This window comes from Cannabis sativa, chromosome 1, assembly GCF_029168945.1.
Source record: "Cannabis sativa cultivar Pink pepper isolate KNU-18-1 chromosome 1, ASM2916894v1, whole genome shotgun sequence".
Taxonomy (NCBI): Eukaryota; Viridiplantae; Streptophyta; class Magnoliopsida; order Rosales; family Cannabaceae; genus Cannabis; species Cannabis sativa.
The window spans coordinates 33,900,137-33,919,491 of NC_083601.1; the positions used below are offsets into that span (position 1 = coordinate 33,900,137).

Genomic DNA, 19,355 nt, shown 5'->3' on the forward strand with positions numbered 1-19,355 from the left:
TAAAATAAATACAATTAAAACATGTTTCCATAAAATGAAAAAATAAAAGAAAAAAAATATTTACAAGGATTCGAAAATGAATTCGAAAAGAAAAATATGCCCCCCTTTTTCTTTTACTTTTTCAAAAAATGTCCCCCAAAGAAAAATTGCAAATAAGGAACAAGAGAACACACCAAGACACAAAAGCACTAATCACCACTTAAGAGCAAAAATTGTGTCTAAGAACATAATGAAACATAACAAAAAAATAACAAAATTTTTAACAAAGCTCACTTGACAACTCGATCACGAACCCTTTTTTTTTATTTTTTTTTAATTTTATTTTTTGATTAAAAGACAGAAAAATAAATTAACCTTGATATTTTTGCAACTAGAATTCACAATGTCCATTTGTCTTTGTCCCTGATGAAAAAATCAAACTCATAAGAATAATTAGAAATTATTTTATCAAACTAATGAAGTAATAGAATGAGGTCATACCGGTTCACAGGAAAAATTGACTCCATCACCAAGAATATTAAAGCACATCAAACAGTATGTAATAGCTTTATAACACCATTTTCGAGAATAAACAAATTTTACCACAAACTGTGTCAAGCATTAGTGTGTGAAAGTGTAAGCAGGGAACATTGCCCAATTTGTCAAAAAGACTTTTTCTGATAAATTGTACCCATAGGAGACGCTGTCACACTACCTCAATGGTAGCCCTTTTCAATGGTAGCGTATCTTCTACATAACTCCTAATTACATAGTTCCAACTTACTCAGAGATGACTTTCACACATTGAGATAGGTAGCTCTATTCATCCAATGGAGCTTGAACACACAGTTTTTTGAACAACATCATTCGAAAATGGTAGCTTACATAACACTGTTTGATGAACCTGAATATTCCTGTGAGGAGTGGACAATTTTCCTGACAAACCTGTATGACATCATAATATTACAACATTAGCAATAAAATAATGACTGAAATTCTTATAAGGTTGAAATTTTCTTCTAGGACAAAGACAAGACATTATGAACTCTAAGACAACTCAAATATCAAGGACTATGGAAAAATAAAAGCATTAAACAGTACAAACCCCTAAGGATTTCCTTAGAGAAATAAATCGGACCGAGTCAAGAGCTTTAGTAAAAATATCTGCAATTTGTTTGCTAGTTTCAACATATTCTAAGACAAGAATTTTATTTTCCACAAGCTCTCTAATAAAGTGATGACGAATGTCTATGTGCTTAGTGCGAGAGTGTTGAACAGGATTCTTAGAAATGTTTATAGCACTAGTGTTATCACAAAAGATGGTTAAAGTTTTCAAATCAAACCCATAATCTGCCATCATTTGTTTCATCCATAACAATTGGGTACAACAACTACCCGCAAAGAATGTACTCAGCCTCTGCTGTGGACAGAGAGATTGAGTTTTGCTTCTTGCTATGCCAAGAAACCAAATTGTTTCCAAGATAGAAACATCCACCACTAGTACTTTTTCTATCATCAACATTACCTGCCCAATCAGCATCACTAAAGCAAACAAGGTTAGAATTAGTGTCTTTTGAAAACCAAATCCCAAAATCAATAGTGCTATTTACATAGCGAATGATTCTTTTCACAGAAAGATGGGATTCCATGGGATTAGCCTTAATAACGTGCACAAACACCAACACTATAGCAAATGTCGTGACGACTAGCGTAAGATAAAGCAAACTTCCTATCATACTTCGATACAAAGTTTGATCTACCTTTACTCCTTGTTCATCTTTGCTTAATTTCAAAGTTGTGCTCATGGGAGTGTTGGTATGTTTGGCTTTCTCAAGGCCAAACTTTTTCACCAAATTCTTAGCATACTTGCTTTGAGTGACAAAAGTTCCCTCATCTGATTGCTTCACTTGAAGACCGAGAAAATAAGTGAGTTCACCTACCATACTCATTTCGAACTCCTTTTGCATTTGGGAAACAAAAACCTGCACTTCGGAGTTAGAGGTAGAGCCAAACACAATATCATCAACATATATTTGAGCAACAATCACATCAGAATTAATGTTTTTAATGAAAAGTGTTTTATCAACATTTCCTCTCTTGTAATCATGAGAAAGCAAGAATTCTATTAGACGCTCATACCAAGCACGTGGTGCTTGTTTTAGACCATACAATGCCTTGTCTAACTTATAAACATGATCGGGAAAATGTGGATCCTCAAACCCTTTAGGTTGTTCCACATACACTTCTTCTTTTAATGTACCATTCAAAAAAGCGGATTTGACATCCATTTGATACAATTTAATACCAAGAATGCAAGCTATGGAAAGAAGTAACTTTGATCGATTCCAGTCTAGCTACTGGAGCAAATGTTTCATCAAAGTCAACACCCTCAACTTGAGTGTATCCTTGGGCAACCAACCTTGCCTTGTTTCGAATGATAGTGCCAAACTCATCACTCTTATTTTTGAAGATCCACTTGGTTCCAATGATGTTCACAAATGGTGGTCTTGGAATCATTTTCCAGACTTTGTTTCGAACAAACTGATGAAGCTCATCCTGCATAGCTAAAAACCAATCTTCATCCATTAAAGCTTCTTTTACAGATTTAGGTTCTAAAGAAGAAATAAAACATAAAAATTGAATTATATTGGCATATTTTCTTCTTGTAACCATGCTCTCATCCAAGTTTCCAAGGATGAGATCTGAAGGATGATTCTTTTTAACCCCGGAGGATGGTTCCCTCGTATTGGATCGGTGATTGAATTTAAAGGATACTCGGATTCTTTTGTTGTTGGATTTTCTGTAGCAACAGATTCCTGCACAGTAACCTCGACGACTGCTTCTGAAACTTTGTCAGGTTCCTTTTCCTCAGCAGCAGGCTTTTCAAGCAAATCTTCAATCTGTTCTTCTGTGGAAAACTCAGAAAAATCTTTTAGATCATCAACAACAACATTAGCAGATTCCATAACAGTTTGGGTTCTCATGTTATACACACGATATGCCCTACTATTTGTGGAATATCCTAAGAAAACACCTTCATCACTTTTAGAATCAAATTTACCAATGTAATCACGATCTCGTAAAATATAACGCTTACATCCGAACACATGAAAGTGACTTACATTTGGTTTCTTACCTTTCCAGATTTCATATGGTGTTTTGTGAGTACCTGGGCGCAAGAATACTCTGTTGATGGTATAGCAAGCAGTGTTAATGGCTTCGGCCCAAAGGCGCTTTGTGAGCTTCTTGCTATTCAACATTACTCTAGCCATTTCTGTTAGAGTACGATTCTTTCTTTTAACCACTCCATTTTGTGGAGGAGTTTTAGGAGCAGAAAATTCATGAGAAATACCGTTAGCTTTACAAAATTCATCATATACGGTATTTTCAAATTCCTTACCATGATCACTCCTAATCCTAACAATTTTGCCAATGTTACAATCTTTTTCAACTCGTAATTTCAAACACAGAGTTTGGAAAGCTTCAAAAGTATCAGATTTTTCTCTCAAAAAATCCACCCATGAGAATCGAGAAAAATCATCAACACAAACAAAAATATACCTTTTACCATTTAAGCTTTCTACAGGATTGGACCCATTAAGTCCATGTGCAAGAGTTCGAGAACTCTAGAAGTATTCACATCTGGGACACTCTTGTGAGAAATTTTCAGTTGCTTACCTAACTGGCATGGACCACATTTTCCCAATGACTCTTTACCTAATTTAGGTAATCCTCGAACAATCCCTGAAACAGATAATTTTTTCAGATTTTTAAAGTGAATGTGACCAAGTTTTTCATGCCATAGGTCAGTAACATTTTCAATGACAGAATGACAAGTGGCATGCGTAGTGAGAGTATAACAATTATCACTAGATCGCAGCCCTTGTAACACAATTTCATCAAGAATATTATATACGTAGCAATGATTGCTATCAAAGCTCACAGTATAACCCTGATCACAAATCTGACTAATGCTAAGTAGATTAGCTTTTAGTCCTTCAACCAACATGACATTTTTTAGTTTAGGAAGCCCTTCGAACTTGAGAGTTCCCATTCCTACGACTTTACCAGTAAGACCGTTACCAAATGTAACTTCTCCACAGTGCATTGGTCTTATGTTCACAAGAAATTCTTTTTCACCTGTCATGTGTTTGGAACAACCACTATCAAAATACCACATTTTAGAAGCAACAGTTTTAAAACAAGTAGAACCTACCAAGCATTTATTTTTGACAACCCATTTTTGTTTTTGTAAAACATGTTTATTTCCAATGTAATTAGATTTAAACATGTTATGCATGGTTATGCATTTAGGTCGAATGTGACCTTTTACTCCACAAAAATGGCAAATAGGAATGAAACGTCTTCCTTTCCCTTTGAAATTGTCAAACTTACCGTGCTGCTTCTTTTCTGTAACAACAGAGTGCTTTGCTGTCGAGACAGAAACCTGCGAGGTAGAAACAGTTCTTCCAGAAATAAAATTATTAGTGGTATTAGACACAGGTTGATTTGGAACATAACCCAAATTTCAAAGCATGATTGGTTTGGCCGATTTTTGAATTTTTTCAAAAATGGTGGAACTCGGATTTAACATTTTAACATTCTTTTTAATGTTATCAATTTCCTTGGTTAAAGAAATAATTTTTGACTCTTTTAAAGACAATTCGCATTCACAACATTTGAGTTTATCTTCCAACTCATTAATGTTGTTACACAAAATTTTATTATCTTTAACCAGGAGCGATTTTCAAGACTAGTTTCCAACCACTTACCAAACATTACCTTGTAGGATTCAATCATGGAATCCTCATCAATTTCGACTCATCCGATTCGGACCTGGATTCTTCCTTGTTGTCATTGATCGTGGATATTGTTCAAGCAAATGCTTTTTCCTTTTTCCCGCAAATTTCTTGACAAAACACTTGTTAGGACAACTTTTTCTTTTTCATCCTCACTACTCTCGGAATCATCACTCCAAGTAACATTCAATCCCTTTTTATTTTTCTTTAAGGTATTAGCACATTCGGATTGAGTGTGACAAAAACCTTCACATTCTCTCGCATTTAATACCTTTTTTATTGTTAGATGGAAAAGGTTCTAGGAATGTTACCGTAAATGTTACCTTTTGGGTTCTTTGAAAAGAACTTTTTATTTCCACCAGATTTCATGAATTTTTGGAAATTTTTTGCCAATAGAACCATTTCATCATCATTTTCATCATCAGAAACAATATTTTCAGAAGCATTAAAGGCAATACCTTTGCTTTTCTCATTCGAGAGATTTTGCTTACTCTTTTTCTTGATTTGTTGATTCAACTCAAAGGTTCTTAAAGATCCCATGAGTTCCTCAACCTTCATTTTGCCAAAATCTTTCGCCTCTTCCATTGCAAGCAATTTTGTATCAAACTCCGTCAGAAGAACTCGAACAATTTTTCGAACCAAGACAGATTCATCTAGTTTTTCTCCCAAGGCAAAAACTCATTAGAGATGTCGATAATCTTTCATAGAAATCATTTAAAGTTTCGGTATACGACATTCTCAATTCATCAAATCTAGTTTGAAGCATGGTAAATCGTGATCTCTTTACATCACTCGTACCTTCAAATTGAATTTGAAGGATTTCCCATGCTTAACTTTGCAGATTCACAAGATGAGATTAATTTAATAAAACCTTCACCAACACCATTAAAAATAGCATGTAAAGCCTTATTATTATAACTGCATGCTTTTTCATCTTCGGTGGTCCAACCGAGTTCGATTTTACCCGAGTATTACCTTTTTCATCATTTTCGCAGTTGAGACCACCCCGTAAGAATAGCTCTCCATGCTTTCTCATCTTGCGATTTGATGAAAGCTCTCATCCCGACCTTCCAATAAGGATAATTCGACTCATTCAATAGAGGAGGTCCAGAGATGGAACTTCCTTCGCAAACAAAGACATCTCACACAAAACAAGTTAAACGGAATAACCTCAAGATCTCACTAAGAATTTACCGACTCGCTTCCGATACCAATTGAAATTCCGTATTTTAATATTCCCAGTTTGATTAATTAATTAAATGATTAATTAAATGCGGAATAATAAAACCGTACCGAAAATGCTTTTACGTAGTTACAGAATGCAACTCTGTAACTCCAGAGAAACCCAGAAAAATAAACAGTGCATAAAAGTAAAAACACACAAGATTTTTGTACGTGGTTTCAACAATCCTTTCAGATTGTTACTAGTCCACGGGGCCACGGCCAGAGATAAGATTCATTAGATCGGTATCAAAAATACAAAGTAATTGACTTATGCATAAATAGACTCCCTCTTATTGTATGCCGCAAGCTTGATGTATTCCACCTACTAACCGAATCTTGATAAAACTCTAAGTGCTCGAACTCCCTTCGATCACCTTGAAGAGTGCTTGAATCCTCCCGATTCAAGGCTTAAAGGCTATCTCCCGAAAGCCTATACAACCATCTCCCGAAGGTTGTGTGCTTGTATCCTCCCGATGCAAGACTTCAAAAGCAATCTCCCAAAAGCTTGTAAATACCCTTCTCCCGAAGGTGCACTGATGTTCTTCTTCGTTGTAGACTTGAATACAGACTCAAGACAATACAAACAACAAATAAACAGAGTAAGAGTAGAACAACTCTTCTCTACAAATCAAAGACTCTCTTTTCTAAAGATATGAATGGAATTCAAAGATACAAGAGAGGTACCAAGAGAGGTACTAAACAAAGACATTCTTTCCTTAAGATATGAAAGCAATTCTAAGTGTATGAAAGAGATGCAAAACCTAGCAGCTATAAGATGTATTTATAATGAATATACATCTCATAGACAGCTTACATTCGGTCTGAACAAGACCTCAACCCACTAGAAACTTCCCTAAAATAATTCTTCAATCGCCCAGAATTTCCGTTTCCGTACACTTGAGTAATCGTGGGCAGTAACTACAACTTTCCTTTTATAGAAAAGGAAAGTTTAGCTCTGGTTTTCTCTTCAAGAAACCTGATCTAAGAAAATGGGAAACTCAACACAAGATCAGATTACACAGCTGGTTAGATAAAAACGAAATGGGTAACCAAACTTACCATTTTTACCTTTTTTCCAAAAATAGGAAAGCTAGACAACTTTGAAAGTTTGAATACACCAAATAGGAAACCATATTAATGTATACCAGCCGAAAATATACAATGAATAATAAAATATTTTTGTCAATTAAATATGCCAAAAATGGAATTAACAAATTTTATATTATATTTTATTAAAATTTACTCAATTTTGAGAGTTTCTTTATATACCTTTACCTTCCACCTAAATATAGTATATGATTTAAATTAATTTAAGTGTAGCACGAATTACGAGACTTCTGATTGTCAGAATCACAAAAAATTTGGACCATTTCTCAATTTGTGCGTGTCATCCTTGTGCAGGGGCCATGCTAATCTTCTCTTTATCGTTCCAATTTTATCGAATGTTTTAATTGTGACAGTCAATAGTCCCGTGATCTGTAAGGGGACATACTGAGTAAGCTGTACAATCCCACATCGCTTGGAGAAGGTCAAGTGTGATGATTCTGAGACTATGTAGGTATGAGATTGCACAGTTAAAGAGGGCTTAAATGGATTGATTGGTAGCCCATCACAAAAGAACTCCACAGTTAAGCGTGCTTGACTTGGGGTAATTTCAAGATGGTTGACTTCTTAGGAGGTTTTCCCAAGAAGCGTGCGAGTGAGGACAAAACACGCTGGAAACACTCACGTTGGTCTGTAGGGTCAGTCGCCAATCCAAGAAATAGCCAGAGTAGCGTACTCGTATATAAAATCTATTATTCCGTAGGTGTAAGAACCCAATAGAAGCTTGAAGCGGGAATTATCTGCAAACAATGAAAAGTAAATAAATCATTAAATACTCCAATCACCAATGTGTTGTTTCTATATTATATTTATATTAAATACTCCATAATTTTATTTATAAATTTATGGCATTATGATTATATTATATTTTTTGTGCATTGTTATATAGAAGTAGTTTTGTTTATACTATATAAGCTAAATATTTTATGAGTACTATTAAGTTAGAGTAGTCTTTCACATGCCATGCGCCCTAATCTAAACCAACAACAATTCATACATCACACATATATATATTAATTTGTTCTAATTTAATTGGTGATTTTCTTTCGAAAGAAAACTTTTATTCTAACCACAAAGAATATTATATGCAATACAAGAGAGCCAAAAGGCATGACACAACACACTGACACTGCACTACCCTTTCAAATATACCTAAAGCTTTCCCAAAAAGCTCAAACCACCATTAAAAGATACAGTGCACGGATATACACTGACAATGAATGTTTAAAAGTAAGATGCAAGAACTGAGTAGTTTATCAAAGAATAGTTATCTTATGGAGGACTTCCACCCCGGCATTGTTATGGGCAGTATGGTTGGAAAGAAACAGTCATCATCTGATAAACTACTCAGTTCCTGCATCGGTGTTGTTCTCATAATAAATGCAACCTTTTTAAACGAGTAGTGACAATAATCGAGGAACCATTTGATCCACATTCTAATACATATTTCAACTTGTCCCATTCCTCATTATCTTCATTCCACACGTCATCCAAAACAATCAAGAATCTCTTTCTTTGAAGCATATCCTCAAGTCGTTTCTGCAAAGGATCAATCTTCATTGCTTCACAAACATTTCCAGTTCCAAATTCTATGATTGCTTTGATCAATCTACGTCTTCAGAAACACAAACCCACATCTTCAACTCAAAATGTTCTTTGAGCAAGAGTTGTCTTTCCCAATCTCCCTAAACCAACAATACAATAAATAGAAGTATCATTGCAGTTGATGGCATCATTAATAAGAAACCCAACAACTCTTCCCTTGTCCTCTTCTCTCCCATACACATGTGGTTGAGTAATAACAAAACCAGTCTGATAACTATCTCTAATCTAATTTCGTCTCTCCCCAATATCAACCTCTTGCAAGTGAAAATCCATTCGCTCATTTCCGATATGATCCAATCTATACCCAATCTCTTTCATCTTTTTAGCAATAGCATGACGAAAGGAAAGATGTTTAGGACCAAAACAAGATAAAGAAGATCGTACCTTATGGATCCACTGATGTTGATGATCATGTTCTAGACTATTCTCCTCCAAACGGAAGGCTTCTGCTTCACAATCATCCAGAACATCCTCCAACTCAAGAGAAACATCTTCCAACTTTTGCAGCCAATATATTCTTGATAGAACAATTTTTCGATTGTCTCTCCTCAACATCTTCAATCACAGCAGAAATGTTTGAGAGCATGCTCCACATCTTTTCCATCTCTTTCTCCACCCAAAGCAGATCCAATTTGCTTTTGGATGAATGAGCTCAGATTCTCTAGGACAACAGTGAGAACAGCTTCAGCCATGATTCCTGGTCAGATCAAAGCAAGCAAAGTGTTCAGACTTGTGAGGAAGCAGATTTGGAAACAAAGTATTTGAGATGGATTATCTTAGCTTCATGGACCTTATGTAACCCATTCCACAAAATAGTTTTATTCTCCATCACATATTTATATTTATACTTTTTTAAAAAGTCATAAATCCAAATGAAGATAGAGAAAAAGACAGAATTTTTCCTAGGTGGTTTGGAATTATGTTCAGAATTTTTATCTCCAAGGTCTGGTTGACAAGACATGCAATTTCTGTCAAAGTAAAACAATTATTTGGTATATCGAAGTGTGTATGTTGATGACATGTCAACTTTTGCTTAGAGATTGTGATTTAACCTCTCAACCCCTTAATGAAATTGCAGAGACATCAAAATTACAAGCCAAAAAAGGTCAACTTAATTATGAATAAATACAAAATTGTAGATACATAAAACAAAACAGAAAAGTCCTATTACTATTGATAAGAATTAAGATATATAAGAAACTCACAAGACTACCAAATCCGATATAAATTGGTTTTCCAGTAGATAGTTTACATCTACTTTTGGACCCAAGTCTGCAAATGAATTAGCATAGTGATCTGCAAACAAATAGAAGATAATACATATAGACCCATGTGTTGTTTATATCATTATCATTTCCTTTTTGTTTTTTAATTTACACCAATGGAATGAGTTACATTGGAAGATATTACTATATCATGTTTGTGAGGCATGTTGTCGAACATGTTGTTACCCAACAATCACAACCTGTATTGTATATGACATGGAACATAATTAATGATTCAAATATCACCATCAAAATTCAAATGAAATCTAATGAAGTTTTGTCAAGTACGAACCATTAATTGCAGAGTTCTGAAGATCCAATTCGAAGATCCCATAGTTGTTTAGGATGATCAATATCGCAAGCGGTGGAAACTTTGGAGACATTAGGTCAAAAATTAAAGGAAAAATTGTAATTAGTATTTTTCTTTTCTAAATATAATTCGAATGTTGAACTATTTAAATTTCATTTTTGACATTGTAATAAATTATTAAAAATTGTTCGGAGGTTGTTTATGGTTTTTGTTCTCGAACTATGATATTGTGGCCCTTAATTTTTTATCACTTAAAAAATAGTTTCTCAACTATTAATAATAATAAATGTAAAAGTATTGAGTCATCCACTCATTACCAATTGGTTTTGAGATGGAACCCATGATTCTAACATGATATCAGAGTCATATTCCTAGCGGGCTTTGGATCTACACATGTCCATATGGTTAGCCAGCTGCACGAGATCCAGATGGTGCAAAGACGCTTGAGATCCGAACAAAAATAAGTGAGCAAATGGTAGGACTGTTCATACGATCCAATCCGCACTTTTTTGGTCAAATAACATCCAATCCGCTAAGTGCGGATTTCATTTTTTGGATCCAATCCAATCCGCACAATAGCTCAAATCCAATCCACAAAAGTGCGGATTGGATCAGTTACTTTTTAATATTAAATTATTTAATATTTATGATTTTTTTTTTTTCACATAACTAGCAACAAAATAAAATAAATTATAGTTATTTTATGTCTCCAACAACACATTAAATAAATAAAATAACAAATAACAAATTCAAGTGAAGAAAAAAAATTGTATATATATAAAAAATATTTAATTTTATTTTAAATTGTATGTTGAAAAAATATATATAAGAATAGAATATACATTTTATTTATTAAGTTTTGCAATATAGTTGTATTATATGTATTAGACTTTTAAATTACTATTTTCTATACATTAAAATACTATTTGTATATATAATTTTTTAATTTTGTTATAAATATGTATGGATTGGATTGGATCGGTTACTTTTACATGTCAATCAACATCCAATCCGCACAAGTGCGGATTTTGAATTTTCCAATCCAATCCAATATGCACAAGTGCGGATATTCGCACTTTGTGGATTGGATTGGATTGGATCGTGCGGATTGGATTGGATCGGCTATTTTATGAACACCCCTAACAAATGGCATGACCTGTGATAAGGTGATTCAAGATTGGTGAGCAAAAATAGCCACCATCTTGAGGGAGATATTGAAGAACATTGTCCCACATGGATTAAATGTAAAAGTATTGAGCCATATATAAGAACATAGGTTACTCCACTCATTGCCAATTGATTTTAAGACGGAACCTCATGATTCTCAATTCTCTTATCAAGTTTTATTATACGTGACAAATATAATGATAATGTAAATATTTATATCAATATCACATTAATACTAAGGTTGGGGGCACTTTCAGGGAATAGGTTGTGGGCGGGTAGAAAGAAGAGAAGGAATTCGACTTCCGACCCTATTTAACTGGTACTTTCCTTATGACTCTAATTATGGTTTTGCCTGAGATTGGACCAATTCTCCCTTTGCTGCTCAACCAGCTCGGTCTGACCTGACTTTGATCGCTTTTTGATAGTTGGTCAATGAAAATCCCAAATCCGTAACCTTATCCTTTGCTGGCTAGTTGTCCCATCAAACAAAGGAATGAAAAGAAGAGTACTTCATTTTATATAAAAAAAAAATATAGTTTTTTTCAAAATCATAAAGCTAAATATTATTTATTTAAGTATAACTAAATTAAAAAATTTAAATATATTTTTTTCAAACTAATTACTCATGTGGTGTGAACATAGAGATAGTATAAACTGTCATATCATCATTTTATTTGCCATATGTGATAAAACTTCACAGACGGACTACTTTACAACAATGAATAATTCAATGATTATTTTTAACGGATTAAAAAATTTAAGAGGTGCAATAATGTATAGGACATAATTCAAGAAACAAAAATTTTAAATTTTGAAAAATAATAGTGAACTGATAGGAAATTTACTTTACTATAATAAACACATTCATGAAAAATAATATTACTCATTATAAATTTTTGAGAGGGTATTGTAGTGTTAGAGCATAAATTATTTTAATTTTATTTTCAATAATGTAAATTATTCGAAATTTTTCTAAAAATGATAAGAGATCTACTATTATAATAATTAACATTATCATGAAAAAAAAATATCACTTATTATAATTTTGAATAGGTTGTGGGCGGGTAGAAAGAAGAGAAGGAATTCGACTTCCGACCCTATTTAACTGGTACTTTCCTTATGACTCTAATTATGGTTTTGCCTGAGATTGGACCAATTCTCCTTTTGCTGCTCAACCAGCTCAGTCTGACTTGACTTTGATCGCTTTTTGATAGTTGGTCAATGAAAATCCCAAATCCTTAACCCTATCCTTTGCTGGCTAGTTGTCCCATCAAACAAAGGAATGAAAAAGAAGAGTACTTCATTTTATATAAAAAAAAATATGGTTTTTTTCAAAATCATAAAGCTAAATATTATTTATTTAAGTATAACTAAATTAAAAAATTTAAATATATTTTTTTCAAACTAATTACTCATGTGGTGTGAACATAGAGATAGTATAAACTGTCATATCATCATTTTATTTGCCATATGTGATAAAACTTCACAGACGGACTACTTTACAACAATGAATAATTCAATAATTATTTTTAACGGATTAAAAAATTTAAGAGGTGCAATAATGTATAGGACATAATTCAAGAAACAAAAATTTTAAATTTTGAAAAATAATAGTGAACTGATAGGAAATTTACTTTACTATAATAAACACATTCATGAAAAATAATATTACTCATTATAAATTTTTGAGAGGGTATTGTAGTGTTAGTGCATAAATTATTTTAATTTTGTTTTCAAAAATTTTCTAAAAATGATAAGAGATCTACTATTATAATAATTAACATTATCATGAAAAAAAAATATCACTTATTATAATTTTGAAGAAGCTATTGAAGTATGTTGTACTATAGACTTTCTTATTATCCATGTATTATTATATAGAGTTGGAAGTTTTTACGGTGGACTCCTAAAAAATGTGTAAATTTATTTTTGTAGTCTTAATTTTTGTGGTATAATAATATATTTTTTAGTTATTTAAAATTATAACTTTTAACTAGTTTTACTACATTAAAGTAATTAACAAATAATTTTGAATATAATTCATATTTAGGTTCTTAGTATGGTTTTTCATTAAAAACAAAATGTATGATTTAGTTTCATACGCACACAATTATTAGTAGTAGCCCTTCTAATTAGCCCATGGTGCAATTGAAGAGTCATAATGTATATATTATAGCTCCATTATTATTATTATTATTATTATTGGTGCATGAAACATTGAACATGAACCTTACTTAGTGCTCACATTTTTTTTCTTTTTCTTCTAAATTTACAAAGTTGTCAATTGCCTAAAATGGCTCCACACCTTCATGAAAGGACAAAATCCCTTGATTTAGGTCCAACCAAAGTGTGCAACATTTGACCAAAATCTCTTTTGTATTCTTTGCCATGTGTTTTAGAGTTTAGTTTTTTTTGGTTTCTTCTCTTCTTTGTCTTCACATGAACAAAAAAAAAACTAAAAAACTATATGGTTTTTATGTTTTGTACAAAGTTGAGATTAAATTGAATTTGTATTTTGTGTGTATGTTTTCTTTTATTATTACATTTTTATTTGCATAACCTAAGTACCCAAGTGGTTTATGTAAATAGTCAAAGTTGGGTTCTTTCTCATAATCACTACTAATTTTAGAAGTTGGTTTGATCATAGGTGGAGTTCAAGTTGGTTTTTGTTAGGTATTTCTTTGTCAACTTGTATTGTTAAAACACAAATTAAATAATTAGCGATCTATATATATTAGCATTTTTTGTAAGTCCAAAATTAAGTAATTGTTAAAAAAAAAAATTAAAAGAAAACTATGTATATTTCTTATTGCCCATGAAAATAAATATATAATATACTCTGATGTTAAACAATCTTAGTTAATACAAAATACAATTTATATTATTATGAAATAAAATCTTAAGAGCTAAGGAAGATATTTCTTGAAAATTTTAATTTTATAACTATATTATGTCATTTTTATTAGAATATAGTATATCATCTCTAGGGGCTTCTAAATGTTTATATATATACAATTAAATTATTGTTATGAAGTTCATAATAACACTTTCTTAGTCACATTATGATTTTTCTAATAGCAATTTTATCTACTCATAGCAACTTATAAATAAGCATCATAAGAGACTTCATATTATTGTTGGTGTATTTTAATATCGGGTCTCATCTATTTTAATGTAATAAATAATATAAAAAATTATTAACTAATTATAGAGTGTCATGTCGATATGATATTAAACACCTAAAGATACCAAATAGCAATACTCATATAAAAATTGAAAAATACTAAAAGATAGTAGTGCTCATAGTATTATAAGTAAAATTAAATATCAAATCCCACATTAATAAATTTAATAATTATTATAAAGTATCATTAGCTATTTGTAAAGTGACATCTCTTAACAATGCTAGATACCACTATAATCTAAGAGAAATACTTAAAGACACCCATGGTGTCTAGTATTATTGTAAGGTGTAATATGTTATTGGTATAATTCAATATCAGGTCTCACTTATTTTACTTTAATAAAGATTGGGCTAATTAGGATTTTTACCCCTTGAACTTTTAAGATGTAACGCCCCGATATTTTGCCTTATTTTACAAAAATACTATTTTCATGTATAATTTGAAAAGATAAAAAAAATAATTTAAATACAACAGTGGATTTTTAAAAAAAATCAAAATGCAACAGAGAAGGATCCTTCATTTGTAAAACAAGATACAGTAAGTAAATAATTTTAAATAATGCATTTCCACTGTGTTAGATTTATCAACTGCTTAAAATAAAACTAAGGCACCACCGGCGTTCTAGATCGTTTGTCCGCCCGTAGCCGCTCACAAGATACGTACTTAACCGACCCTGCTCACTATACATACTTCCCTGTCTAATACCTGTAGGGGGAAAGTAAGGGGGGTGAGCTAAAAGCTCAGTAAGGAAATGCTTATCAAACAATACCATATAATATCACACATACCATTAATGTATTTATTAAGTTTTAGCAATATCATACATGCTCTTTTATAACTATAACCAAATAACTGTACATATGGAAACCTTTATCATACAAGTCTATACTATTTGTTCACACCGTACACATATACAGAGATCATAACTCCAATATCATACTCATAACATAATCATATCAATACTATAGATAATAATAACATTATCACAACATTGACATATCATAGCCATTACTTACATAACCCGGGCCTAGCCTGACCCTACAATATCCTGGGCCTAATCTGCCCATATAATAACATGGGCCTATGCAGCCCTACCATTGTTATAGGATAGGGTATCTCTATATTCAACAAGAATATCACCGTATCATACCCACCATAACAATCTCATACACGACTCAGTAAAATGTAGGGTAGGGTATCTCTACATTCAACGGCCTTATCCCGTATCATACCCCACCATGGTCCCCCACTTTACCTGAGACGTTAGCATACAACATACAACATACAACATGCAACATACAAATATATCATACAACATACAACCTGAAACATACAAATACAACATACAATATATACAAGTCATACAACCATAATCTATGTATCAATTCACAAACTCATATTGTGTCCATACCACACATTCTCGCACCATATACATATTCATAATAACAAATCATAAATCATATTCCAATATATAAAGAATTTAAATTTATGCGAGATAAACACATAGAAAACTATATAATTTCCTTACCTCAAATCCCGCTGCTTAAACTTGTTATCTCGTCACTACTACCTATAATAACACATGGGTCAAGGCCCTAACATTAAAATTCACACTCTTACAGTACAGCAGAAAGAATACTATTTTTGACCAATAACTATACGAATTCAGTAAAAGTTTCCTTCATAAAAATTATAGGAAATTCAATTATCTTTCCAACGATATATAGATCATTAAAAATGGATTAAAACTGAGGGATTTATGATAGTTTTACTGAAACTATTTCTGAGAAGGAATATGGAGTAACGAATCACAAGAGACATCGGAAATACAAAGTTTTGATACTGAAATATTCCAAATCAGAGAATACTCTCTTCATAAAAGTTTTAGAAAATCAAATTCCCTTTCTAATGACACTAAAATCTCTAAAATCGGAGTTATAACGTAAGAGATATAGATATTATACCGAAACAGTTTTCTAGAAATCCTGAAACAAATGGATTTCGAACTACAGCAATAAAACAATAATTTTGACTTAGAATAATCAATAATTAGTGAATGGTTTCTTCATAAAACATTTGGAAAATTGAATTATCTCTTCAACAGTACCAAGATCGCTAGAATCGGATCATTATTCAGAGAGATATTCGGATTTTACTGAAACAACTTATATAGAAAATATGAAAAACGATTTACAACAAACAGCGTAAAAATACTAATTTTTGACATAGATAAATTTCTGATTCAGTAAAACCTTTCTTCATAAGAATTATAGGAAATTTAATAAGCTTTCTATAGACACCAAGATTGCGAGAATCAGATGAGTATTTAAAGAGATATGACAGTTTTACTGAGACATGTTTCATTCTGAAAAATAAGAAAAAGGAGACCTACGAAAATTCTCCTATTGTGATCAATAAATAAGTAAATGTAGAGTTTCTTACCTCAAATACATCAAGCTACTTGGATCGATAGACATAAGATGATGGTGATCAAAGATGAGAGTGAAGAGTGGTATAGATTTGGCTAAGGATGTAATGGAAAGATGACTTGAATTTTTAGGGTTAGTCTTGCTCAGATAGGTGGGAAGAATAGAACGATATAATTTTAGGGTTAATAATGAAACCTATACTATTCTGACTCTTATTAGCTTTAGTTTTATGAATAATAATAATATTAACATAATAACAATAATAATATGATAAATTATTAAATAAACAAATATCTAACTTTTAAATTTAAATTGTAAGCTCTCAATCTCGTAACTTTAGGGCTTAGTTTTGACCTAGAAAAATTACGAATTCTGATATAGTTATTTCTACAAAATTTATAGATCTTTAAATTATCTTTCCAACGCCACTGAAATCACCTCAATCCGAGCTCTAGAACTCCAGATATGATCATTTTAGTAAAACAGTTTTTAATCCTGCGAATTTATCCAAACCTACGAATTTTTAACATTAATTAATTAAACTCACTAAATATATTATAAAACCCTAATGGACCTTCATATTGGGCTTTAATTAAACGATTACTTACTCTGTAAAAATACCATAATATTTTACTTTCGTAGTTAATACAACTTTAACTCTCTCTAGAAAATTGGTACAACTACTCTAAGCAATAATATCAACTCACTAACAACACAAAGAAACAAGATAATTATCCTCGCTCAATTAATATCCAAAAAAAAAAATTAAATACTATTTTAATCTGGATATTACATTCTACCCTCCTTAAAAGAAATTTCGTCCTCGAAATTTAACTTACCAACACTCGGGGTGTTGAGTCGTCATGTCTTTCACCACTTACTGCATTACCTCATTATCTACCATATATATGGACCCAATAAACATGCATTTAACCTATGTCTTATCGGTCAATCCATAACACATAAAATATACACAACTTAATTAAGTATTATTATTTCTCTATACATTACTTTAAATACCAAAATATACTCCATCATAATAACTTACATATACATGCTTTGAATACATAAGTTTTGCAATCAGATGCTCGTAATATATGAAAAGTTTTTCTTTCTCTTATGACCATCCTTACATGCCATTAAGAGTGAAATTATTTATTCTTCTATGAGCATCCTTACATGCCATTAAGAGTGAAATTATTTATTCTTCTATGAGCATCCTTACATGCCATTTAGAGTCACAGTATTTATTCTCTAAATGAACATCCTTACATGTCACTTGAGAACACATTAAACAATACAAAATAACAAACACAAAGAGTAGGGTAAAAGATCTTATGCAAACTTCTCTTTAATTATTCCCATTCTCTCGTTGAATGTTATTACAGACTAAAATCTTACTCTCTCTCTGTCTTTTTTTTTTTTCCACTGTAAAGCTATGGTGTCATTCTTGCAGTTTCATAGTTGTTACTCATCGATAGATACTTTTTCCATGGCACTTGAAAATAAACATGGAATCTCTTTAAAAGGTCTTCTATGTATAAATATTTAACTATCTATCCGACCACCTTTTTGTCTAACGTTCACTTCTTAATTTCCTTTATCCATGCATTCGTTGCACTTGTCATGACTTCCCATTTTCCAAGATAATCGTCTTTGGATCCTTTTGTTGTCTGATTTTTGTATCACTCTATTGTATTTTCTTTGCTAATCTCTCTTATGGTGCTTGGTCCTCCATTACCCCCGTCAATCAGGTTGACTTGATTATGAGATTAGCTAGTTTTCTATACTAACTTTTATCTACTTTGGTATTACATCGATATAGTGATGAAGTTTAAATCGTAATGCCGATAGATTCGATAGTTATGTTCAATGATTGCTTCTTCTAATATACCAGCCATCTGAGGTATCACATAACTTCATACTTATCATATCATTGATTATTCCAGCCATATTCATATCCTATATATATTGTAGCCTTCTTTAATTCACCAAAAAAAAAAAAATATATATCTCAACTTCTTAATTGTACCTCTAAATCTTCCAAATCTCTTAAACATACATTCCAATACTGATTATTTACTTAAGACTATAACATATATGTATTAAAACATAGAAAGCACACTAATAACCCCTTTAAAATAAGTTCAATCCTACCATAGCTTATCGTAGCCCAACTATTTATTATTTGTTGACTTTTAACAATAAGTCAACCATACCAATCTCATAATGTATTGATCATCCAAGTTATCAGGGTAAGGATACTATATATATAATTTGCAAACTAT

At 31.8% G+C, this 19,355-nt stretch overlaps 1 long non-coding RNA gene and 1 other non-coding gene across 3 annotated transcripts; both read right to left on the bottom strand.

Moving 5' to 3' along the window:
• Window positions 1-6,241: 6,241 nt before the first annotated feature.
• On the bottom strand, window positions 6,242-10,523 carry LOC115704662 (uncharacterized). Of its 2 annotated transcripts, XR_004009283.2 has the most exons (4): window positions 10,269-10,523; window positions 9,917-10,176; window positions 9,096-9,408; window positions 7,015-7,846 (listed from the first exon to the last, which is right to left on the bottom strand). It is a non-coding gene; the product is annotated as an uncharacterized LOC115704662 (long non-coding RNA). The 2 variants fall into 2 exon arrangements; XR_009687256.1 differs by lacking the exons at window positions 9,917-10,176; window positions 10,269-10,523 and having other exon boundaries at window positions 6,242-7,846; window positions 9,096-9,880.
• LOC115708524 (U6 spliceosomal RNA) lies at window positions 7,358-7,460 on the bottom strand. Its single transcript, XR_004010017.1, has one exon. It is a non-coding gene; the product is annotated as a U6 spliceosomal RNA (small nuclear RNA).
• Window positions 10,524-19,355: the final 8,832 nt, after the last annotated feature.